This window comes from Chiloscyllium plagiosum, chromosome 15 (genome assembly GCF_004010195.1).
Source record: "Chiloscyllium plagiosum isolate BGI_BamShark_2017 chromosome 15, ASM401019v2, whole genome shotgun sequence".
NCBI lineage: Eukaryota > Metazoa > Chordata > Chondrichthyes > Orectolobiformes > Hemiscylliidae > Chiloscyllium > Chiloscyllium plagiosum.
This window is the reverse complement of record NC_057724.1, coordinates 61,198,864-61,224,908: the sequence shown is the minus strand read 5'-3', so window position 1 is coordinate 61,224,908 and position 26,045 is coordinate 61,198,864. Positions and strand designations below refer to the sequence as shown.

General features: G+C 43.0%; 1 protein-coding gene across 1 annotated transcript in view; it reads right to left on the bottom strand.

Moving 5' to 3' along the window:
- The window catches only part of LOC122557378 (insulin receptor substrate 2-A-like), a 102,626-nt gene that overhangs the window by 68,674 nt on the left and 7,907 nt on the right, over positions 1-26,045 (bottom strand). The gene's annotated exons all lie outside the window — the stretch shown is intronic.

Here is a 26,045-nt window from a genome sequence, read left to right as displayed (position 1 = left end):
GGTTTACTCGCTGAGCTGAAAGGTTCATTTCCAGACGTTTCACTACCTTACCGGGTAACATCTTCAGTGGACTTTATGCAAAGCAATACTGAAACTTCCTGCTTTCTATTTATATGTTTGGGTTTCTTTGGGTTGGTGATGTAATTTCCTTTGGTGATGTTATTTCCTGAGGTGAAGTCACTTCCTGTTCTTTTTCTCAGGGGGTGGTAGATGGGGTCTAACTCAGTGTGTTTGTTGATAGAGTTCTTGTTGGAATACCATGCTTCTAGAATTAGTTATTGGAAAGAAAGCACAGAGTGGGAGAAAATGGATCATTCTTGGGAGAGCAGGCTGTTACTCGTGGGGAACTGCAAGGGTAAGTGATAGGTCCAGAACTGTTCACAATCTATACACATGATTTGGATGTGGGGTTGGGACCAACTGTAATGTTTTCCAATTTGATGAGGACACCAAACTGGATGTAGCTTGTGTGGAGAATGCAATTAAGGCTTCAAGGTGATTTGGACAAGCTAAGTGAATTGGCTAGAATAGGCTGAGTAAGTGTGAAGTTACACAGTTTGGTTGAAAATACAGAAAACTGAATGTTTCTTAAATGTTGAGAGGTTGTGAAATGCAAAAGATATGGGTATCCATGAGCTGCTAAAAGCTGCATGCAGGTGCAGTACGGCATTAGAAATGCAAACTGTGTGCTGGCATTCATTTTGAGGGGATTTGAGTACAGAAGTAAAGGTATCTCATTGCAGTTGTACATAACTTGTATACTACACCTGAAGTACTGTAATTATGGTCTTTTCTGAAAAAAAATGTACACTTGCCAAAAGAGGTGGTTCGCCAGATTAATCCCTGGGATGGTGTGAATGCCTTGCAAAGAGACAGAGGAAGCTGGGTACAAATGCTCTAGAGTTTTGAAGAAAGAGAGGGTATTTTTTAAGATTACTTACAGTGTGGAAACAGGCCTTTTGCCCAACAAGTCCACACTGACCCGCTGAAGCGCAACCCACCCAGACCCATTCTCCTACATTTACCTCTTCACCTAACACTACAGGCAATTTAGCATAGCCAATTCACCTAACCTGCACATTTTTGGACTGTGGGAGGAAACCGGAGCACCCGGAGGAAACCCACACAGACACAGGGAGAATGTGCAAACTCCACACAGACAGTTCCCTGAGGTGGGAATTGAACCCGGATCTCTGGCACTGTGAGGCAACTGTGCTAACCACCGAGCCACCATGCTGCCCACGGTATCTCGTTGAAACTTACAAAATTCTTGCAGAGCAAGAAAGATTGGATATACTATAGATGTTTTTGTTCGCTTGTGACTCTAGTACCATGGTCATAATTTTAGGATATGGAGGAGGCTATTTAAGACTGAGATGTGGAGAAAATTTCTTCACTTTAGAAGGCGATGAGTCTTTAAAATTCTCTACAGCAGCAAACTGTGGAAGCTCAATCACAGAACAGTTTCAAAACAGAAATTGATAGGTTAACGAAGAGTAAGGATTACACCAGAAACATAGACTTCTCCACATCCGGGTGCTGCCAGGCTTGCTGTTCTCTTCCAGCCTCCTGCTTGTCTATAAGGAAGAATAATGACATTAAGGGATATATGTGGGAAAATGGAATTGAAGGGATGATCAACCATGACTAGGGCAGATGCAATGCGATGAGCAGCTTGAACAGTTCCTATATTCAACGGTCATAAGCATGCACAACAGTAGAAAATGGCAATTAAACCTTTTCACAAAATTTACTAAGCAAGATCTTAATGTGATTCACTTACTCAGTAATACAAAATGTGTGGTCAAGAATTTTATATTTCTTGTAGCAACGCTAGCTTAAAAAGTCTTGCACCTATATTAAAATACATAATGTGTACAAGTACGGCAGTGACATTTCTCAAAAAGGGTGTCACAGGCTTTGTCTGCATTGATGCATACAGTTGCAGTGCATGGCAGCATTAGGAGGTCATCATTCAGATGCACAGAATAGAAATAGTCATGTACACGAAGATGTGTTGGCAGGGGACTGAGGGGGTCAGATGACACACAAATACACACGAGTGAAAACAAGAACTCTTCGACAGTGAGGCCAAACTAAACAGAGGAGAAAGGACAATTGCTGCTGAGTTTTCCTGCTTCCTTATTAATTGAGCAATTTGATTGTCTTGGTTCACTTACATAACCTCTAGCTCCACCGGTTAATATACAACAAAGTCTGATGAATAGTTTTATCATCCAATTAGCTAGACAATCTATGCTTGAGCTGGAATACTTTGGAAAAAAAAGGTTCTGTAGATTAAAAATTAATAATTCTGACCATTATAAAATTGGTAAAACTATTATGGTGAATGATTTATTTATTGTCACATATATCTATGGAGATAGTGAAAACTGTTCTGTTGCCACAATATGACGCCATTTTGACATACAAGAGAAGGAGAACGTACTAAATAGAGTTCATGTTCTTGGCTGGATTCCCAAACATGGCTCCAGGGCTTCTGAAAAATGTCCCCACCTCAGGTCTACCATAGCCAGGAGACCCCATTCCAGGCACTGACACTGACGCAGTCGATGACCCCGCAACCAACAGTCCACGCTCCGGACTACTGCAGCCAAGAGTTCCTCGTCTGCCATCGCTGCAGCCAATGCCCTGCTGCCATTCCAAGAGTCCATGTGTCAGGCTTACGAAGCCAGGAGCCCCACCAACATCACTCCAGCCAATTCAATTCCAGTGCAGCATCCACAAAGAAAGGATGCCATGGAACATCTGGACTAATAATGCTTTAAATGATAGTAAAGCGCTTCAAGTGTATGAATATAATTCTGCATCCAATTTACATCTGCAGTCATAAATTTAACTTCCTGTTACAGTTTTATTACGTTAACATTTTGTATTAGCAATTTCTATACCCATATTTTGTAATAACAAGAATCTATGTAGAGTTGCCACAACATAACTATACCCTTCTACTGGTTAAACACAATAGCTGCTAAAGTTTTGCATTTTCTAGTTCCTCAGTCTAACCAGAAGAAAACATTCTTTGCTTGAACCACTTCTCTGCTTCTCAAACAGTTGTAAATTCTGTTCAACTGTCAACAAAACAAAAATCCAAGCCTTATATAGAATTTAATTACATTATATAAAATCCAAACCTGATAGAGAAACGTGGGAAATAGGACTCCAAGTTAGTTACATGTTTTGATCCAATTAAACTTCCCCCACCCTGACCCAACCCACCAACCTGTATTGACCAGCCAACTTTATTTGGACTCAACAGAGTTGTAAAAGCTTGTTTATATCTGAATAGTTAATTCCCTTGCTATTGTTTATGGGAAGTTAAGACTTTTAAAAAGTAAATACTAAGCTTTCTAAATATTATATAATGAAAGGAAGAACTTGGCTGTCTTACCACCCAGTCTCATCATTACTCATCACACCTTCCCCACCTCCTGGAAAGCTCCTAGGTTTTAGCCATCACCTGTTGCTTCACTACATTCTCAACATACAAGAGTAGCAGGAAACTCACATAAATCAGGCTGTCCATTAAACAGGGAGTGTCAGTGGATGCTGCTTATTAGTCAAGAGGTAAGAAGGTATGGTGGAGTGGGGAAGAAAAATTGATTGCTTGTGACTGACATTTCAGCTGCAAATTTGTCCACCACCCCTGGGTATTTTGAATGTCCATCCCTATTGACACTGACAAAGATGACCATGTCACACTCCCCTACTAAATTTCACCTGTTCCCTGTCTGTCCATTCCACTAACCAATACTCTGTTGCTCTTGTTTTGCATCATCTTCACTATTTGGCACTCCTTCAATTTTAGTTTTCTTGGCAAATGTGGAAATTTTGTGTTCCAATATCAAAGTAATGATTATCAACCAAAAAGCAACGGTCCAACTGCTCCTTGGAAAACACCACTATCTACCACTCTTTCAATGTGAAAGATAATCAACATAAGCTGTGACTTATTGTTTTCTGGCCTTAAACCAATGCTTTTCATTCACTGACCCTCGCTTTCCATCAGCCATACTTTTGTTAACCAGCCTTTAATTTAGTATTGTATTAAACACTTCCTTAAAAATCCATACATGCAACATCCATTGCATTCACCCCAGCCACCTATAATATTATTTCAATTTTAAAAAAATCAATTAGACAACTAGGAACTGGCCTTTCCACCACATTTGTGTTAACAGCTCTTAATAGGTACTGGAAAAATGAGTTAGTTGATTTTTAGTCTTTTTTTCATACCCTTACCCACCCTCTAATGTTAAACTAACCAGACTGTAGTTACTAGGATTACCCTTGCACCTTTTCTTGAGTAAGGGTGTCACATTTGTCTAATCCTCTGATACCTCCCAATGCCTGGTGAAATCTGGAACGTTGTGGCAAGCCCTTGCCCTACCTCCAGTCTGACTTCTTTTGCAACTGGGAATACAAACCATTCAGAAATGGTGACTTAGACAGGATGTGGTGGAAAGGCTAACTAATAATTTAATACCTCATCCAATACTCTACAACCTCCATTTCTCATAGATTTTGTCAGCATCTACTTCCTCAATAGCCACTAATTCAAACCATGCCCTCTCCCTCACACTATGGACAAAGGTCGTGATCATACGTGGCATGTAAGATCCACTCCACCTCTTAGTATGGGCTTACTATTAAGATACTGTAGCGGATCTTTGCGTTTTTTTTATTGTCATTCTATTCTCAGTCTCTCTTCTTCATGTCCACCCTCAGCCTACAGTACTTGACCCAGTTCCTACTTGAATAATTCATTCATCATGCAATGTACATTTTATAAAGTTATTTATTTATTTTCTATACACATGTGGTATGAGCTTTGCAGTCATGTCATGTTCTTAGCTTGTACTTGAAGTGTCTCTTCTTCCAAGATCACCCAACGTTCTATTTGGTTGTGCTCATCAATTTTTGGTTCCATTACACCCCGAATAGAACATTCCTGCTGTTTGTTGAATTTGAACAGTTCTTTAGCCAACTTTGAAAGAGCTCTTAGAATCTCTACATCTGAACCAGGAGACCCTGCCGGGTTCATGCCCCACCTGCTTTGGAGGGGTTTAATAACATCTCTGAACAGGCGGATTCAAAAATCTCTCCCAATAAGGGCCAGTGGTGTTACAAAGAAATGCAACATAGCTCCCAAACAGCTAGTATTAAAGCAAGATTACCACATTCATAGAAAAAGACAAAGAGTGATGCTACTACTGCTATAACCTAATATTGTTTATCAAGCAGAAGAGTCTGGGTAGAATCCGAGCTACTAAATTTCATAAAATGATTTTCCTGTAACGTCATACTCTTCCAGAAAATATATTTAATACTTCAACTATCATTTCAAAGACTGGAGCACAAAAGTCAAATTTGACAACATAGCACAATACTGAGGGAATACCTTACTGTCAGAGTTGTTTTTCAAATCAAATTTCAAACAGCAGTCCTACCCGTTATCTCACATGCAAGTGAAAGATCCCATGCCTTATTTTGAAGAAAAGCAGGTTATCCTGGTCAATTGTTTACCTTCAATAAAGATCACTAAAACAAAATTTTCAAGTAATTGCTACTTATGTAATCTGTCTGAATCTTTCTTTCCATAATACAGCAGTAACTATACTTCAAAAGTATTTTATTGGCTGATAAAACACACAATATGAAAGAAAATCTGTCATTACTATAAAAGGTACACAGTTGCTAAACTACAGCTTCTAAGAATTGCACTTGGGTACAGAAAGTCAGCTTACGCAGTCAGATACCAGTACAATTTCTCTAGATTTTCAGCACATAAATACATAATATTTAAGTCTCTAACAACATTTCACATTCAATAAAAATACTATGGTGCCCATGTTTGAAATAATATTCCAGTCCAGTTATTCTCTTAAAAGTATGCCAAAATATAAAATTAACCTGAATAATAGTCTGTTTAACAAGTGCAACACAGAAAGTGACAAAACATTTAAGTTAAAATTAAGTGAACTGGAAATAGTCAACACCAACACAGAATGCAAATAAGAATATTTCATGTGGCCAGCATGGTCAAAATTCTTTCACAAAATGTGACAGATATGGTGAATGGAGCAGAAATACAGCACTGTTATATAAGTGGACTTTTGAGCTAGCTTAAAGAAGCTGCACGTAAGTGACTAATACAGAACAGAATAGTACAGATGAGAAGGAATCTTGCAGCTTGAAAACAGAAGACTGAGAGAATGGCCCAACAGCGGAGCTGGTGCTCAGTCTGGGAGTAGACCTGATTTGGAAAAAGAAAAAGTAATATCAAAGAGAAACAAAAATGGCCAGATGTTTAAAAGCTGCATAAGGGAAATGTTTTTCGGAAACATTCTAAAGTGATACCGCAGTGGAAACATAAGTTTGAGTTAGACTGGGAGCTGTGATGAATGAAACATTGGCTTTGGTAAGTAGGACCAAGTGATTATTTCTACTATTCAGTCTTTAAAGCAAAAATTGAACTCCAGTTTAGATTAAATAGCGGTTAAAGAATAATTAGTAAAGTAAGTCCCTATTATTTATTTAATATTCCTTAAACTAGATGAAGCAAATGAGTAATTTAAGGCCAAGTCACAGCAGGACAGTTCAGGCACACAAAAGTCTCCTCCAGTCACACACAGGAAGTCAAGCACACTTCTAGTGCTCAGGATGATATTTTCTAAATCAACCTGTTAAAAAATGTTATTAGACATGTCTGGAATAGGTGGCATTTGAATGGAGGACTTGCCTCCTGGCTCAGACCTGGGAGGCAATGGGAAGAACGCTACCGCTGTGCCACAAGAGCCCAAAGTGACCAAATGTATAGGGCGCATCTACATCTGGAAATCACATTTTAGATGAGGAGCAGCAGCTAGACTCCAATGAGCATCAGCAACACGGAGATCTTTATGGATAGTGCATATAGCAGGTAAGAATGCACAGGGAGAATAGGAGTGTTTGGTAATTACCAAACAGAGTAAGATCACTTTAACATGTACTGCAGGAACCGTCTAGGTTCTTCTCCAACTCAACAGATGATCAGTTTTGGATACTGATGGGGTGGGGGTAGTGGGTGAACAACAGTGATAGATGATCCTATCCTGAGGTGAACACATGACATATATCTATCTACCTAGATGTAACACCAACAGGATATGGCGCTTCATTGGTGTCAGGGTAAAGAAAGTCAGAGTGATTGCAGGACATCCTGAAGGTGGAGGGTAAACAACCAAAAATTGCAACATATTAGTATCAATAACATAGGTAAAGAAAGGCACGAGGTCCAGCAAGCAGAACATATGGATTCAGGAAATAAATTAAAATGCAAAATCTCAAAAGGTAGCAATTTCAGGATAACTCGAGCAGCCATGTGCTAGTGAGATCAGGAATAGGAAAATAGATGGAGGTGTACGTGGCTGCTGACATGGTATAGGAGGGAGAAAGTTAGATCGGAGGTTCAGTTCCTGGAGGCAGTTGGAGAGGTCATGAGGTCACCAAGGAGCAGCGGAGCCTGGTGGGATACATGAAAATACGGAATAAATGACTTACTTTTAGCCCGGGCGTTGACCAGTTCCTGGAGACAGTCGGAGAAGTCACAAGGTTACGTATTTGGGCAGTTGCTTTACCCAAAACTCTACTCCGATATGCTCTCCCACCCATCTTCCTCCTCTAACCAAAACAAAAGTTGTGCGTCGGTTGGAACTTTTTTTAGTGGTCTATTTGGGAACTTAGAATAGTGGGAATGGAGGTTAGGGCAGTTGAATGTTCCTCTTGCAGTAAGTGGGAGGTAAGGGTCACCCTCCAGGGCCCTGCTGACTTCAGCTGTGGTGAGAATGTGTATCAGATATGAGCAGGTAGGGAAGAGTCATGTTCTGAGTTTTGTGAAACAAGATGTTCAGCTGAACATGGCTCAGATAAGAACTTACAGTTAACAATGGAGTGCTGGAGGCAAGGGTAGTGGGTTAACAAGGTGGAAAAGCATTCATTATGTACAGCCATTTAACAAGATGAGGTAGCATTTAGTATGCGAGGTCAGTTTAACAAGGTGAAAAGTATTCAGTGTGTGAAGCCAGCTATTCATTGTATAACAGCAAATGGCTTAATCTTTACTGTTGATGCTCGCAAATTGTAACAGTCACTCAATTAATATGCATGTTGCCTTATCTGGATGCTCCTCCCTGTAAAAAGGCTATATAGTTCATTGAGAAACTGCTGTTCCAGCGAAGACCGTAAACTCATGTCCCTGCATACATGGGTGATCGTTCTCTCTCCCTCCAGGCACCGGAATAAAGATGAAGCAGGTAAAACTACTGTCTCACAGAGCATTCTGCTTTGACTAAGAGGGTGAGTGGGTGGAGGGCGGGGATGGAGAATGGGACAACAGCGGGAAGTGCACGTAACTCCAGCTCCTCGAGAACCATGTTAGGGAATTGAGCAGGAGCTGGATGAACTTCAGATCATTTGGGAGGCAGACGGGGTTATTGAGATGAGTTACAGGCAGGCAGTTATTCCACCACCACGTGAAGGCAGATAGGTTACAGTCAGGGGTAGGAAAGGGAACCGGCAGACAGTGCAGGGATCTCCTGTGGTAGTTCCCCTTAACAACAAGTATACCACTTTGGGCTTACCCAAGTCTGTCCCTGTTGCTCAGAGGGGAAGGGGTAAGAGGAGCAGAGCTTTAGTCACTGGAGACTCCATAGTTAGGCGGACAATAGGTGGTTTTGTGGGAATAACAGAGGCTCAAGATTGGTGTGCTGCCTCCCAGGTGCCAGAGTTCATGATGTCTCTTATCATGTTTCTGGGATTCTTGAGGGGGAGGGGAAGGGGGAGGGGCCTCAAGTCGTGGTCCACATCGACACCAATGACAGAAGTAGGAAGAAAGGTGGGATCTTAGGCAGACATTCAGGGACCTAGGGTGGTAGCTTATAGAGCTAGAACAAATATAGTAATCATCTCTGGTTAGTCGTCCGTGCCACGTTCTAGTGAAGCGAGGAACAGGGAGAGCGCGGAGCGGAGCTGAACACGTGGCTGCAGGGATGATGCAGGAGGGAGGTTTTGGATTCTTGGATAATTGGAGCTGTTTCTGGGGAAGGTAGGACCTGTACAAACAGGACGGTCTTCACTTGAACCAGAAGGGCACCAATATCCTGGGGTGGGAAATTTATTAATGCTGTTTGTGGGGATTTAAACTAATGCAGCAGAGGGATGGGAACCTGAATTGTAGTTCCAGTGTACAGGAGGTTGAGGGTCGCGAAGTCAGGGATAGGTTTACAAGGTCGCGAGACGGTACCTGCAATCAGGATATTGGTTTGAAATGTGTGTACTTCAATGCCAGGAGTATTCAGAATAAAGTGGGTGAACATGCAGCATGGGTTGGTACCTAGGATTTCAATGTTGTGGCCATTTCAGAGACATGGCTAAAGGAGGGACAGGAATGGTTGTTGCCAATTCCGGGATTTAGACGTTTCAGTAAGAACAGTGAAAACAGTAAAAGGCGAGAGGGGATATGGCATTGTTAATCAAGGGTAGTATTACAGCAGCTGAGCTAACATTTGAGGACTCATCCACCAAGGTAGTTTGGGCTGAGGTTAGAAACAGGAAAGGAGAAGTAACCCTGTTGAGAGTATTCTATAGGCATCTAAATTGTTCCAGGGATGTAGAGGAAAGGATAGCAAAGATGATTCTCAACAGGAGCGAGTGTATCAGGGTAATTGTTATGGAGGACTTTAACTTCCCTAATATTGACTGGGAATACTATAGTTCAAGTAGTTTAGACGGGTCAATTTTTGTTCAATGTGTGCTGGAAGGGTTTTCTGACAGTATGTCGACAGGCCAACAAGGAGCGATGCCATATTGGATTTGGTACTGAGAATGAACCCAGTGAGGTGTTAGATTTGGAGATAGGTGAGCATTTTGGTGATAGTCACCACAATTTGGTTATGTTTATAATAGCAATGGGCAAGGATAGGTATATACTGCAGGGAAAGACGTATAACTGGGGGAAAAGACAATTACAATGCAATCAGGCAAGACTTAGGATGCATAGGATGGGAAAGGAAACTGCAAGGGATGGACACACTTGAAATGTGGAGCTTATCCAAGGAACAGCTACTGCGAGTCCTTGATAAGTATATACCCATCAGGCAGGGAGGTAGTTGTCGAGAGAGGGAGCCATGAGTTTACTAAAGAAATTGAAGCACTTGTCAAGAAAAAGGCAGCTTATGTGAGACAGAGTTATAAATTAGCCAGAAAAGATCTAAAGAGAGGGCTAAGAAGAGCCATGAGAAGTTGTTGGCAGATAGGATCAAGGAAAACTCTAAGACCTTCTATAGGTATATTAGGAATAAAAGAATGACTAGAGTAAGATTAGGGCCAAAGATAGTAGTGGGAAGCTGTGTGTGGAATCTGAGGACATAAGGGAAGCGCTACATTTCGTCAGTATTCACAATGGAAAAGGGCAATGTTTGTGACAATATAGAGATACAAGCTACTAGATTAGATGGGATTGCAGTTGACAAAGAGGAGGTTTTAATAATTTTGGAAGATCTGAAAATAGATAAGACTCCTGGACCGGATGGGATTTATCCTCGAATTCTCTGGGAAGCCAGGGAGGAGATTGCAGAGCTTTCGGCTTCGATCTTTATGTTATCATTGTTGACAGGAGTAGTGCCAGAAGACTGGAGGATAGCAAATGTTGTTCCTTTGTTTAAGAAGGGGAGTTGGGACAACTCTGGTAATTATAGGTCTGTGAGCCTTACTTTGGTTGTGGGTAATGTCTTGGAAAAGGTTAAGAAATAGGATTTACAATCATCTGGAAAGGAATAATTTGAGTAGGGATAGTTAACATAGTTTTAGGAATGGTAGATTGTGCCTCACTAACGTTATTCAGTTCTTCACAAAGGTGACAAAATAGGTGGATGAAGGTAAAGCAATTGATATGGTATATATGGATTTCAGTTGATTGGGTTATTAAGGTAGCATATGGTTTGTTGGCATTTATTGGTAGCGGGATTGAGTTTCGGAGCCACGAAGTCATGCTTCAGCTGTACAAGACACTGGTAAGGCCACACCTGGAGTATTGCGTGCAGGTCTGGTCACCGCATTATAGGAAGGATGTGGAAGCTTTGGAAAGGGTTTAGACAGATCTACCAGGATATTGCCTGGTATGGAAGGAAGGTCTTACAAGGAGACACTGAGGGAACGAAGGCCGTTTTCGTTGGAGAGAAGAAGGTTGAAAGATGACATAACCAGGATGTATAAGATAATCAGAGGGTTAGTTAGAATGGACGGTGAGACACTTTTTCCTCAGATGGTGAAGGCTAACACGAGAAGACATAGCTTTAAATTGCAGGGTGATAAGATTTAGGACAGATATTGGGATAGTTTCTTTACTTAGTAGAAGGGGCATGGAACGGCTTGCCCGCAACAGTAGTAGACTCGCCAGCATTAAGTGCATTGGACACACATATGGATAATAATGCAACGGTGTAGGTTAGATGGGCATCAGATTAATTGCACAGGTGGATGCAACGAGGGCCAAAGGGCCTGTACTGCGCTGTAATGGAGATCGATTGTGATCAATTCTGGTATAACATGCATAATCAGGATGTTGCATTGTAGTGTACTTGAGTTTACAGAAAGCTTTTGATAGAGTTCCATCTAATAGGTTCGCTGACAAAATTAAAGCACTGAGGTTAGGAGTAACACATTGGTATACAATGGGAATTAGTTAATAGGTAGAAACAGAGCAAGAAAAAAAAAATAGGTCCTTTGAGTAAAAGACAGTGAAAGACTAGCAGGATACCAGAGACCAGTGCTTGGACCCCACCTGTTCACAACAGGTATTAATGGATGAGGAAGTAAAATATAATAATATTTCCAAATTTTATGCCACAAAGCTGGGTGGAATTGTGTATGGTAAGTAGGCTGTAAAATGATAGATGCGAGTGAGTGGGCAGATATGTAGCTGTACACGTGGATAAGTGTGAAGTTATTTACTTTGGTAGAAAAAAACAGAATGGTAGGATATTACTTACATGGTGATAGATTGGGAAATGTTAATGTACATGATGAGCGCCCTTAGACCATCGTGGTTTGAAGAATGTCTTCTATGCATTAACTAGTTAGGATTAATGGTCTTTTAAAAATCTTTTGGAGTAGCATAAAGATCAGTGCTATTTGTCACTTATATGATTAATTTGGAAAAGGAGACAGAGTGTAATATATCCAAATTCGCTGATGATACAGAACACTGGGGAAGGCATGTTGTGAGGAGGACATAAGAAATCTACAAGGATATATCAATAGGTGGAACGAACAGGCAAAGACTTAGCAGATGGAATTTAATGTTGGAAAGTGTAAGGTCAAGTACCAGTGAAGGAATCTTGTATTGGGGGCAGAGATAAAATAAAAGGAGAGATCAAAGGTACACTGGGCCCTGCACGATACTGCCAACCATCCATTTTTGATCGATATTTAGTACACATCTCTCTGAACAGCCTGGCATCCTGTCGTCATGTTACCATGGACCTGCCAGAGTAACTCTTCCAGTTTGTTCAATGACATATTCTACACTCACCTGCACTTGCTGCTCATTTTATTTTGGGAGGTGGCGGGGAGAGGAGAAGAATGTGAGATGGAGGGAAGGAGAGAAAAAATGTCCCAGATGCCACCCTCATCCTGATAAGCACCTTCATGTGTGGCTGCATCAGGTTGTGTCTCGACCCACAGTACATAAACACATACTTAAGTTATACATGCCCCCAATGTTACAAAGGATGGGCCTGACCTCATTGCCAAGGAACACTCCAAGAAGTTGGAGCATTCCCCATCACCTGTATCTCTCAGAAAAAATTATGAAAGAAAACATCTTTGACCACATGGTTATCAGGCAACGGTCAGCACGTAGCATCAAGTCCATGCGGGGAAAAAAAGAGGGTGGATCTTAGAGTCAGTCAGAGATGTATAGAACGGAAACAGGCCCTTTGATCTAACCCGTCCAGATATCCCAACCCAATCTAGTTCTACCTGCCGGCACTCGGCCCATATCCATCCAAACCCTTCCTATTCATATACCCATCCAGATGCCTTTTAAATGTTGCAATTGTACTGGCCTCCACCATTTCCTCTGGCAACTCATTCCATACACATACCACCCTCTGTGTGAAAACGTTGCCCCTCAGGTCTCTTTTATATCTTTCCCCTCTCACCCTAAACCTATGCCCTCTACTTCTGGACTGCCCCACCCCCAGAGAAAAGACTTTGTCTATTTGTCCTACCCATATCCCTCATGATTTTATAAACCTCTATAAGGTCACCCCTCAGCCTCCGACGCTCCAGGGAAAACAACCCCAGCGTATTCAACCTCTCCCTAGTAGCAGCACATGGAGCGCGAGCCCTCGCCACCAACCCCTCCCCCGACAACATCCTTGTAAACTTTTTCTGAACCTTTTCAAGCTTAATAATATCGTTCTTATAGCGGTGAGACCAGAATTGAATGCAGTATTCTAAAAGTGGCTTCATCAGTGTCCTGTACAACCAAAATATGATGTCCCAACTCATTTACTCAGTGGTCTGAGGAATGAAGTAAAGCATGTCAAACACCTTATACCACCCTGTCTAGCAGTGACGCAACTTTCAAAGAACCATGTACGGTTTGTCCGGCTATAACAGTAGTTGTGTTCTAGTGCAACTTCATGTTATAGAAAATCAGCCTAACACAATACCACAGTCCATGTAAATGCTAAAACCATATATTTTCATGAAATAATAAATTTAACACTAAGGGGTTTGAGAGTTTGCTGAGTTACAGTATTGTATTACGAGAGGAGCTGAGGGTCATCATGAGAGTCATCATTGCTTTCAAGTGCAGTTCTGAGTGCAGGATTATGATGAAAGTAAGTCCGGAAGTGGATGACTGTGATTTATGGTCCTCCGACTGTTTCTTGGGTTGGCTTAAAAAAGGCATCTAGTTTTTGGTTTACCATCTTTCTTCTTTCTTGAAGAAGCTGTTCATAGGGTGCAGATAAGACTTGATGTAATGAACTGCTATCCTGCATTCTTCACTGTAATCATTGTCTTCTAAGAGCTGCAGCTGCTTCTCAACTTCCCTCAGGAAAGAAGGCAAAAGACAAGTGAAAGGTTCTTATGGTGTTGAATCCTGGACTTCATTGTCGTCATCACTGTCAAACACCACCTCCCCTCCCCCCATCTACATCCAGCACTGCCCCCACCCCCTCTCCAGGGCATCCAGACTGGACACCAACAATTCACACACAGCTACAGCCTTACACACAACTTTTTGAAAGGTTCCACCTCTGCCCTGTACACGATAATGTTGATCAGATTATCGGGGGGGAGCTGGGAAGGAGTTTAGGGTACACCCCTCTTTAGAACTTCAGGGAAAAGGTGTGGAGAGACAGAGAGGGTGGGAGGTCAGTCATTTGGAGACTGCCTGTTTAATCACTGTAAACAAAAGACGCTATCACTGTCGGAAACACATCTTTGATGCAATGTTTATACCAGGACCTCGAGATCTCCTCCGGGTAATCCGATTTTCAGATAATTGGTGTTTTCAGATAATCGAGGTTCGTCTGTAAATCTTTTCTGAACCCTTTCATCCTTCACAACATCTTTCCAATAGGAAGACGACCAGAATTGCATGCAATATTCCAACACTGTTATAACCAATGTCCTGTACAGCCGCAAGATGACCTCCCCGAAATCCTGTACTCAATACTCTGACCAATAAAAGGAAAGCATACCAAATGCCTTCTTCATTATCCTATCTACCTGCAACTCCACTTTCAAGGAGCTATGAACCTGCACTCCAAGGTCTCTTTGTTCAGCAACACTCCCTAGGACTAAATGCATAAGTCCTGCTAAGATTTGTTTTCCCAAAATGCAGCACCTCACATTTATCTACATTAAACTCCATCTGCCACTTCTCAGCCCATTGGCCCATCTGATCAAGATCCCGTTGTAATCTGAAGTAACCTTCTTCGCTATCCACCACACGTCAATTTTGGTGGTGTCACCTGCAAACTTACTAACTGTACCTCTTATGCTCACATCCAAATCATTTATATAAATGAAGAAAAGTACTGGACCCAGCATTCCACTGGTCACCGGTCTCAATCTGAAAAACAACCCTCCACCTCCACCCGGTCTTCTACCTTTGAGCCAGTTCTGTATCCAACTGGCTAGTTCTCCCTGTATTCCATTAGATCTAACCTTGTTCACCAGTCTCCCATGGGGAATATTGTTGAACGCCTTGCGGATGTCCATATAGATCAGGTCAACTGCTCTGCCCTCATCAATCCTCTTTGTTACTTCCTCAAAAAACTCACTCAAGTTTGTAAGACACGATTTCCCACGGACAAAGCCATGTTGACTATCCCTAATCAGTCCTTGCCTTTCCAAATACATGTACATCCTGTCCCTCAGGATTCCCTCCAACAACTTGCCCACCACCGACGTCAGGCTCACTGGTCTATAATTCCCTGGCTTGTCCTTATCATCCTTCTTAAACAGTGGCACCACGTTAGCCAACCTCCGGTCTTCCAGCACCTCACCTGTGACTAGTGATGATATAAATATCTCAGCAAGAGACCCAGGAATCACTTCCCCAGCTTTCCACAGAGTTCTAGGGTTCACCTGATCAGGTCCTGGGGATTTGTCCACTTTTATGCATTTCAAGACATGCTTCCTCCTCTATAATATGGACATTTTTCAAGAGGTCACCATCTATTTCCCAACATGTTCTGTCTTCCATGTCCTTTTCCATAGCACCTCCCCCATTGTGTCCAGTTGTGCGCTGAGCAGATATCGGAGGTACTTAACAGAAGGGCGGTAGGTGTGTGTGTGTGTGTGTGTGTGTGTTCTGGAACGTGCCGATGCAAAAGGAACTCTGAAGGCAGGTTCAGTTGTTTTGTTGAGATTTGTCAACTTTGTCATGTAGGACTCTTAACTCTACAGGCGGTTTCCCGGAAGCACACAGAGACAAATGTTGACTGTGTCCGAGAGATCATCAGCTCACTGAAAGATGTTCTTTGGTCTGCCTGGGACTTGTTGGTCTTCAAATGCAAAGAGTTGACTTCAACTTGGACAAGGAAAAAGATGGCTTTGGACTGGGGTATGACAAATTTTATTAAAATAAAGCAGGCGTTATGTTGAGGTTGTCAAGGACATTGGATGAGGCCTCTTCTAGTCACCCTGAGACAGGAAGGATATTATTAAATTGGAGTGGGTTCAGAGTAAATTTGTTTGGATGTTGCTGGGAATGGAGTGTATTGATTTACAAAAATAGGCTGGAGAGGTTGGGACTTTTATCACTGGAGCATAGGAGGTTTAGGGATGACCTTAGAAGTTTACAAAATCATGAGAGGCATAGATAAGGTGAATAGCAAGGGCCTCTTCCCTGTAGTGGGGAAGTTCAAAACTAGGGGCATATTTTTAAGGTGAGAGTAGATAGATTTAAAAAGAATAGATGAGGCAACTTTGCTTTTACACAGAGTGGTTTGTGTATAGAATGAACTGCCAGAGGAAGTGGTGGATGTAGGTACACTTACAACATTTCAAAGACATTTGAATAATTACATGAATAGGAAAAGTTTGGAGGGATATGGGCCAAACAACCAAATGGGACTAGTTTAGTTTGGGAGCATGGTCAGCATGGACTAGTTGGACGGAAGGGTCTGTTTCCATGCTGTATGACTATTTGGTCACAGTAGACTTGGAACAGGTCCTGGTGGATAAGTCTGCAGCAGAGCAATAGGGAGCATTAAAAGAAAAGAGCTGGGGGAGAATACAGGTCCAACATGTACCCTTTAGAGGGAAATGTAGGAGCAACAACTTCAGAAAACCCTGCATGTCTGGGACAATTCAGGTCGGGATGAGGAAGAATTTGGCTTTTCACAAAATAAAGGGAGCAATTCAGCCGAGGCCAGATCAGAATACAGGAAGTGCAGCAGGGAACTTAAAGCAATCAGAAGAACAAAAAGGGGACATGAAAAAGAACTTTCAAACGGGATTTGGAAAAATCTTTAACATTTTATAAATACGTTAAAGGGAAGAGGTTAACCAGGTAAAGAGTAGGGCCTCTGAGGGACCGAAGGGAACAACCTGTGTATGAAACTGCAGGATATTAGAAGGGTGCTGAATAAATACACTTCTTCAGTCTTCACTCTGAAAATGGAAGGTATTGGTACGGAATTCAGGAAAATGGTCTACGAGGAACTTGTAGTTTAACAGAGGAAATGGGGAGGTATCAGAGGTTCTGTTAGGCTTGAAAACAGATAAATGCCCTGGTCCAAATGAATTGCCTCCCAGGCTGCTGTGAGAGGTGAGGCATTCTCAAAGGCAAAATTTTAAATCCTCTCTGGCCTTCTGGAGGACAGTTAATGTGGTTCCACTTTTTAAACAGGGTTGATAGATATGAACCAAAAATTGTGAAGGAGCAAATTAATACCCACTTGGAAAGCCATGGGATAATTAGGGATAGTCAGCATAACTTTGACAGAGGGAGACCATGCCTAGCAAATCTGTTAGAACTTTTTGAAAATGTGATCAAACGTGTGAATGAGGGAAATTCAGTTGATGCAGTTTGTATGGATTTTAACATAGCTTTTGACAAGGTCACACATGGGAGATTAATTGAGAAGGTTAAAGCACATGGAATTCAGGGAAACATGGCAAGATGGATCTGAAACTGACTTCGTAATAGGACACAAAGGGTACTGGTAGAGTCTGTTTGAGTGACTGGAGGCAGTGTCCAGTGGTGCACCAAAAGAATCAGTACTGGGCCTTTTATTGTCTGTTATATATACACAAATGTTATGGATGAAAATGTGGTGGTGGTGATGTGCATGTAGAACATAGAACATAGAACAATACAGCACAGAACAGGCCCTTCGGCCCACGATGTTGTGCCGAACATTTGTCCTAGCTTAAGCACCCATCCATGTACCTATCCAATTGCCGCTTAAAGGTCACCAAAGATTCTGACTCTACCACTCCCACAGGCAGTGCATTCCATGCCCCCACCACTCTCTGGGTAAAGAACCCACCCCTGACATCTTCCTTAACCTTCCACCCTTCACCTTAAATTTATGTCCCCTTGTAACACTCTGTTGTACCCGGGGAAAAAGTTTCTGACTCTATCTATTCCTCTGATCATCTTATAAACCTCTATCAAGTCACCCCTCATCCATCCTTCGCCGTTCCAATGAGAAAAGGCCTCGCACTCTCAACCTATCCTCGTACGACCTATTCTCCATTCCAGGCAACATCCCGGTAAATCTTCTTGCTTTCATCAGATATGGCATAGAGTATAAAATGTTAAACAAATTTGCAGATGACACGAAGATTGGTAGAGTGGTTAACAGCAAAGATGATTATAGGTTACACGAAGATGCAGATGGGTATGTCAGGTGGACAGAACAGAGGCAGATGGCAACTGCAAGATGGCAACTTTGGAAGAAACAAGCAAGTATTTAATGAATGGCAGGACACTGGATAGCTCAGAGGAACAGAGGGTAATTATTCATAGATCCCTGAAGTCGGCAGAACACGCGAATGGGCAGCATATGGGACACTTGCTTTCATCAGATATGGCATAGAGTATAAAAACAATGAGGTAACACTGGAGTTGCACAGAGCATTGGTCAGGACACAGCTGGAGTAGTGTGCAGCTCTGGTCACTACAGTACAAGAAAGATATGACAGCATGAGAGGAGATACACAGTGGAATATTGCCTGCGATGGAGAAATTGTGCTATAAGGAGACACTAGATAGGCTTGGATAGTTTTCTCTAGAGCAGAGATGACTGAAGGGTAACATGGAGACCAGAACTGCATGCAATATTCCAACAGTGGCCTAACCAAAGTCCTGTACAGCTGCAACGTGACCTCCCAAATCCTATACTCAATGCTCGACCAAATACAGCAAAGCATACCAAACATCATCTTCACTATTCTATCTACCTGCGACTCTATTTTCAAGGAGCTATGAACCTGCACTCCAAGGTCTCTTTGTTCAGCAACACTCCCTAGGACCTTACCATTTAGGTGTATAAGTCCCACTAAGACTCGCTTACCCAAAATGCAGCCCCCCTCACATTTATCTAAATTAAACTCCATCTGCCACTTCTCAGCCCATTGGCCCATCTGAACAAGATCTTGTTGTAACCTGAGGTAACCCTCTTCGTTGTCCACTACACATCCAATTTTGGTGTCATCTGCAAACTGACTAACTATACCGCTTTTTCTCACATCCAAATCATTTAGATAAATGACGAAAAGCAGTGGATCCAGCACTGATCCTTGTGGCACTCCACTGGTCACAGGTCTCAGTTTGAAAAACAACCCTCCACCACCACCCTCTGTCTTCTACCTTTGAGCCAGTTCTGTATCCAAATGGCTAGTTCTCCCTGTATTCCGTGAGATCAAACCTTACTAACTAGTGTCCCATGGGGAACCTTGCCGAACGCCTTACTGAAGTCCATATAGATCACATCTACTGATCTGCCCTCATCAATCCTCTTTGTCACTTCTTCAAAAAGCTCACTCAAGTTTGTGAGACACGATTTCCCATGGACAAAGCCATGTTGACTATCCCTAATCAGTCCTTGCCTTTCCAAATACATGTACATCCTGTCCCTCAGGATTCCCTCCAACAAGCTGCCCATCACCGACGTCAGGCTCACTGGTCTATAGTTCCCTGGCTTGTTCTTATCACCCTTCGCAAACATTGGCACCACGTTAGCCAATCTCCAGTCTTCGGGCACCTCACATGTGACTATCGATGATACAAATATCTCACCAAGAGGCCGAGCAATCACTTCCCTAGCTTCCCACAGAGCTCCAGGGTACACCTGATCAGGTCCTGGAGCAGTGGATCCAGCATTGATCCTTGTGGCATTCCACTGGTCACAGATCTCAGTCTGAAAAACAACCCTCCACCTCGCCTTCTACCTTCGAGCCAGTTCTGTATCCAAATGGCTAGTTCTTCCTGTATTCCGTGAGATCTAACCTTGTTCACCAGTTTCCTATGGGGAATATTGTTGAACGCCTTACGGATGTCCATATAGATCAGGTCAACTGCTCTGCCCTCATCAATCCTCTTTGTTACTTCCTCAAAAAACTCACTCAAGTTTGAGAGACACGATTTCCCACGGACAAAGCCATGTTGACTATCCCTAATCAGTGAGGGCTGCAGATGCTGGAGATCAGAGCTGAAAACGTGTTGCTGGAAAAGTGCAGGTCAGGCAGCATCCAAGGAGCAGGAGAATTGACGTTTCGGGCCCGAAATGTCGATTCTCCTGCTCCTTGGATGCTGCCTGACCTGCTGCGCTTTTCCAGCAACGCATTTTCAGCACTGATCTCCAGCATCTGCAGTCCTCACTTTCTCCAAGAAGATTTTAACCTACTGCGAATCCTCTTGCAAGGATGCCTTCCTTGAAGAAGCTCTTTTCCGAAGGGCTCATGCCCGAAACGTCGATTCTCCTGCTCCTTGGATGCTACCTGACCTGCTGCGCTTTTCCAGCAACACATTTTCAGCTTATCCCTAATCAGTCCTTGCCTTTCCAAATACATGTACATCCTGTTCCTCAGGATTCCCACCAACAACTTGCCCACTACTGATGTCAGACTCACTGGTCCATAGTTCCCTGGTTTGTCCTTACCACCTTTCTTAAATACTGGTACCACGTTAGCCAACCTCGAGTTTTCTGGCGAATGTTGTGAAACCTGGAAGGGTTCAGAAAAGATTTACAAGGATGTTGCCAGGGTTGGAGGACTTGAGCTATAGAGAGAGGCTGAATAGGCTGGGCTGTTTTCCCTGGAGCGTCGGAGGCTGAGTGGTGACCTCACAGAGGCTTATAAAATCATGAAGGGCATTGATAGGATAAATATGCAAAGTCTTTTCTCTGGGATGATGGCGTCCAGAACTAGATGGCATTGATTTAGGGTGATAGGAGAGAGATATAAAAGGGACCCAAGGTGCAACTTTTTCCTCACAAAGGATGGTGCATGTATGGAATGAGCTACCAGAGGAAGGGGAGGCTGGTACAATTGCATTCTTTAAAAGGCATCTGGATGGGTATAGGGATAGGAAGGGTTTTGAGGAATATGGGCCAGGTGCTGGCAAATGGGACTAGATTAGGTTGGGATATCTGGTCGGCATGGGTGAGTTGGACCGAAGGGTCTGTTTCTGTACTGTATATCTCCATAACTGAGGTGTTTAAGATTATGAAGGAAATGGACAGGGTGAATCAAGACAAGCTGTTTCCCTTAGTTGAGGGGTCAATCTCGAGAGGGCATAGCTTTAGGGTAAGGGGCAGTAGATTCAGAGGGGATCTAAAAAAACATTTTCAAGGATTGTAGGCACCTGGAATGCACTGCCTGAAAAGGTAGTGGAGGCCGAAATTGTAAAGGGTATTTGGTAAAGCAATTTTAACATCATAGCATTTAAGGATATGGGACAAGTACAGGAAATTGGGATTAGTATGTCTTTAGTGGTAATTATGTTGTTGCAGACTCAACGAGCCAAAGGACCTTTCCTGTGCTGTGTGAATCTATGACTAAGTATTACAGACGTCCTAAGGGACATTCCAACGTCCTAAGGGACACACTAAAGCTTGGGGTAGCTGCTGCCATGGCCACCATCTAGGGCCTTAGTACCAAAGTACAATGGGGGTCCATTCAGTTATCAGACCCTCCCAATGCCTCAAATACATGTAAATAGTATCTTGCATATGTAAGAACTGGCTTTGGGCTTGTGGCCAACTGTAAAGAAAATCAAACCCAATCTTCTTCATATGCAAAGACTATACAGGACCAAATTGCTTTACCAACTTAGTATGCATATAAAGACTTGCTTTCATGAATAAAGAATATTTTTGCAATTTTTAAAGTTTAGGAGATAACCAGACTATGGTACAAGTTCAACATGCAGCCTGCAAGTCAGAGCTATCCTGTCAGCAAAGCCCCAGTGACTCCTTTGTTACTTGTACTTCTGGTCGGTGCATCACATTTTCCCCCTACTTCAACCTTATGAATCTGAGAGTTTGGCAAGATCTTCCGAGTAGTGCGCTCTACGCTACATCACCTTACTTCAAAACTGTTGAAATAAGGAGAGCTGCATACCCAATTAGTCATATAGTCATAGAGACGTACAGCATGGAAACAGACTCTTCAGTCCAACTCATCCATGCCGACCAGATATCCCAACTGAATCTAATCCCACCTGGTGGCACCTGGCCCATATCGCTCCATACCTTTCCTATTCACATACCCATCCAGATACCTTTTAAATGTTACAATTGTACATGCCTCGACCACTTCCTCTGGCAGCTCATTCCACACACATATCACCCTCAGGTGAAAACGTTACCCCTTAGGTCATTTTTTATATCCTTCTCCTCTCACCCTAGACCTATGCCTTCTAGTTCTGGACTCTCCCACCCCACGGAAAAGACTTTGTCTATTTATCCTATCCATGCCCCTTAGTTTTATAAACCTCTAAGTTCACCCCTCAGTGTCCAACGCTCCAGGGAAAACAGCCCCAGCCTGTTCAGCCTCTCCCTATAGCTTAAATCTTCCAGCCCTTGCACCAATCTTGTAAATCTTTTCTGAACCCTTTCAAGTTTCACAATATCCTTCCCATAGGAAGGAGACCAGAATTGCACACAATATTCCAAAGGTGGCCTAACCAATATCCTGTACAGCTGCAACATGACCTCCCAAATCCGGTACTCAATACTCTGACCAATAAATGAAAGCACACCCACCGCTTTCTTCAATAGACAACAGACAATAGGTGGAGGATTAGACCATTCTGACCTTCGAGCCAACACCACCATTCATTATGATCATGGCTGATCATCCTCAATCAGTATCCTGTTCCTGCCTTATCCCCATAACCCTTGATTCCACTATCCTTAAGAGCTCTATCCAACTCTTTCTTGAAAGTATCCAGAGACTTGGCCTCCACAGCCTTCTGGGGCAGAGCATTCCATACACCCACCACTCTCTGGGTGAAGAAGTTTCTCCTCAACTCTGTTCTAAGTAGCCTACCCCTTATTTTTAAACTGTGTCCTCTGGTTCGGGACTCACCCATCAGCGGAAACATGCTTCCTGCCTCCAGAGTGTCCAATCCTTTAATAATCTTATACGTCTCAATTAGATCCCCTCTCAGCCTTCCAAACTCAAGCCCAGTTGCTCCAATCTTTCAGCGTAAGATAGTCCCGCCATTCCAGGAATTGACCTCATGAACCTACACTGCACTCCCTCAATAGCCAGAATGTCTTTCCTCAAATTTGGAGACCAAAACTGCACATAATATTCCAGTTGCGGTCTCACCAGGACCCTGTACAGCTGCAGAAGGACCTCTTTGCTTCTATACTCAATTCCTCTTGTTATGAAGGCCAGCATGCTATTAGCTTTCTTCACTGCCTGCTGTACCTGCATGCTTGCTTTCATTGACTGATGTACAAGAACACTTAAATCTCGTTGTACTGCCCCTTTACCTAACTTGACTCCATTAAGGTAGCAATCTGCCTTCCTGTTCTTGCCACCAAAGTGGATAACCACACATTTAGGTAAAAACAATGACTGCAGATGCTGGAAACCAGATTCTGGATCAGTGGTGCTGGAAGAGCACAGCAATTCAGGCAGCATCCGAGGACAGGCAAAATCAACGTTTCGGGCAAAAGCCCTTCATCAGGAATAAAGGCAGAGAGCCTGAAGCGTGGAGAGATAAGCTAGAGGAGGGTGGGGGGGGGGAGAGAGTGGCATAGAGTACAATAGGTCAGTGGGGAAGGAGATGAAGGTGATAGGTCAGGGAGGAGAGGGGGGAGTGGATAGGTGGAAAAGGAGCTGGGCAGGTCGGACAAGTCCGGACAAGTCAGGGGATCGAGTTGCTGGAGGTTAGAAACTAGGATGAGGTGGGGGAAGGGGAAATGAGGAAACTGTTAAAATCCACATTGATGCCCTGGGGTTGAAGTCGTTTTTACCTCATTCGGCCCATCGAGTTGTTCTACCATTCGGCCATGCCTGATATGTTTCTCAACCCCATTTTCTTGCCTTCCCCTTGTTGTCCTTGACCCCTTTGCCAGTCAAGAACATATCTATCTCCATCTTAAAGACACTCAAATACTTGGCCTCCACAGCCTTCTGCAGCAATGAGTTCCATACAGTTCCCACCCTCTGGCTGAAGAAATTTCTCCTCATCTCAGTTCTAAAGGGTCATCCCTTCACTCTGAGGCTGTGATGTAATTCCCCAGGATTCTGGTCCCAGAATGATTCAGGTGGAGCCCGTCCCATTGGAACAGCTCCATCCTTCCCCAGTCCCAGTTCCAATGTCCCATGAATTCAAACCCCTTTCTTCCACATCAATCTTTGAGCCACGTGTTTACCTCTTTAATCTTGTTGAGCCTACGATAATTTGCGCATGGCTCAGGTAGCAATCCAGAGATTATTAACATTTTGGTTTTACTTTATTATTTAGTCTGTAGCTGCTCATATTTCCTCAGTAGATTCACTTTCCTCTTTCTGCTGATTTCATTGGTATCTATATAGACCACTCCAAGTTCATTTGCAGCCCAGTGAGATATCCTGAATCCAGGCACCGTGCGGGACTCCTGATCCTGGTCACAGAGAACACTGTTTATTCCCCTGACTCTGTCATCTTTGATTACAATCCCATTTCCCTTTTCTCCCACCTCTTGAATGGCTTCCTGTACCATGTTGCTATGGTCAGCTTCCTCATCGTTCCTACAGCCCCCACGTTCATTCCCATGGGGAGTGAGAATATCAAACCTGTTACACAAGTTCAAGGGCTATGACTCCTACAGCATTACCTCTCTCATAGTCACTCCCTCCTGTCCCTTACCAGTGACCAAATTTGAGGTAGTTAATCTCAGGGATGTGACTGCCTCCTGAAACACAATGTCCAGGTATCTCTCACCTCCCTGATATGTCACAATATTCTGAGCTCAGACTCCAGTTCATCAATTCTGAGTCAGAGTTCCTCAAGCAATCAACACAATGAGCCAAGTGTTGTCCTTCAGCTCCTACATCATGTGGGAACAACACATTACCTGGCCTTGCATCTCCATTTTAATTACTTAGCTCTTAATTTGACTTTTTTAAAAATCACACTGATCATTTGGTCTGTAATCTGCAATTATTTCCCATATTTGCCTTCAATCTGAGTGTAACAGATGGACACATGAATAATTATCACCAACCAGTGAACCTGCAGTTTACCTGTGATATTACCATTCTGTGTCGGACCCTGAACCTGGGCTTCAGTTTATCCTGTTTAAAAAAAACTGACAAACTATAAGCCAAAAAAAGCAAAAAGCACCTCTTCCCCTCTGCACCAAATGACCACACTGTCTCCAATTTCCCCAAAGCCATATCCTTACTCAGGGTGTGCCTCCCTCTGGAAAGGATGTGATAACAGGAAAATACTGAGGGGGTCAGACAGAGACAAGGTGGGTTTCTGCAAGGGAGTAACAATGATATACTGCAGATGCTGAGGATTTGAAGTGAAAACGGAATACTGAAGTCAGCAGGTTGGCAGCATCTGTGGGCAGCGAGAAACAGAGCTAACAGTCCCGTTCCAGTAAGAATCTTCTTTGGAACATAATGAAAGAGAAATCATGTTTCCCACACCTCCTGAAATTTCTGAGGATTTAACTAATAGAATGATTGAGGGTGAACCAGGGGATGTGGTTTACTTGGATTTCAGATGTCTTTTAATAAAGCCCCACGCAAAAGGTGATTGCACACATTGACAGCACATGGCATTGTGGCACAACACTGGCTTCAACTGAGCACAGCAGACAGGAAACAGGAACAGGAATAAACCGGTCTTTTACTGAATGGCAGCCATGACTAGTGGGGTATCACAGGGATCAGTGCTTGGACCCACCTAGTCACAACATATATTAATGATTGAGATGAGAGAACTAAATGCAATAACTCCAGGTTTGCAGATGACACAAAGCTGGGCGGGAGGGTGAGCT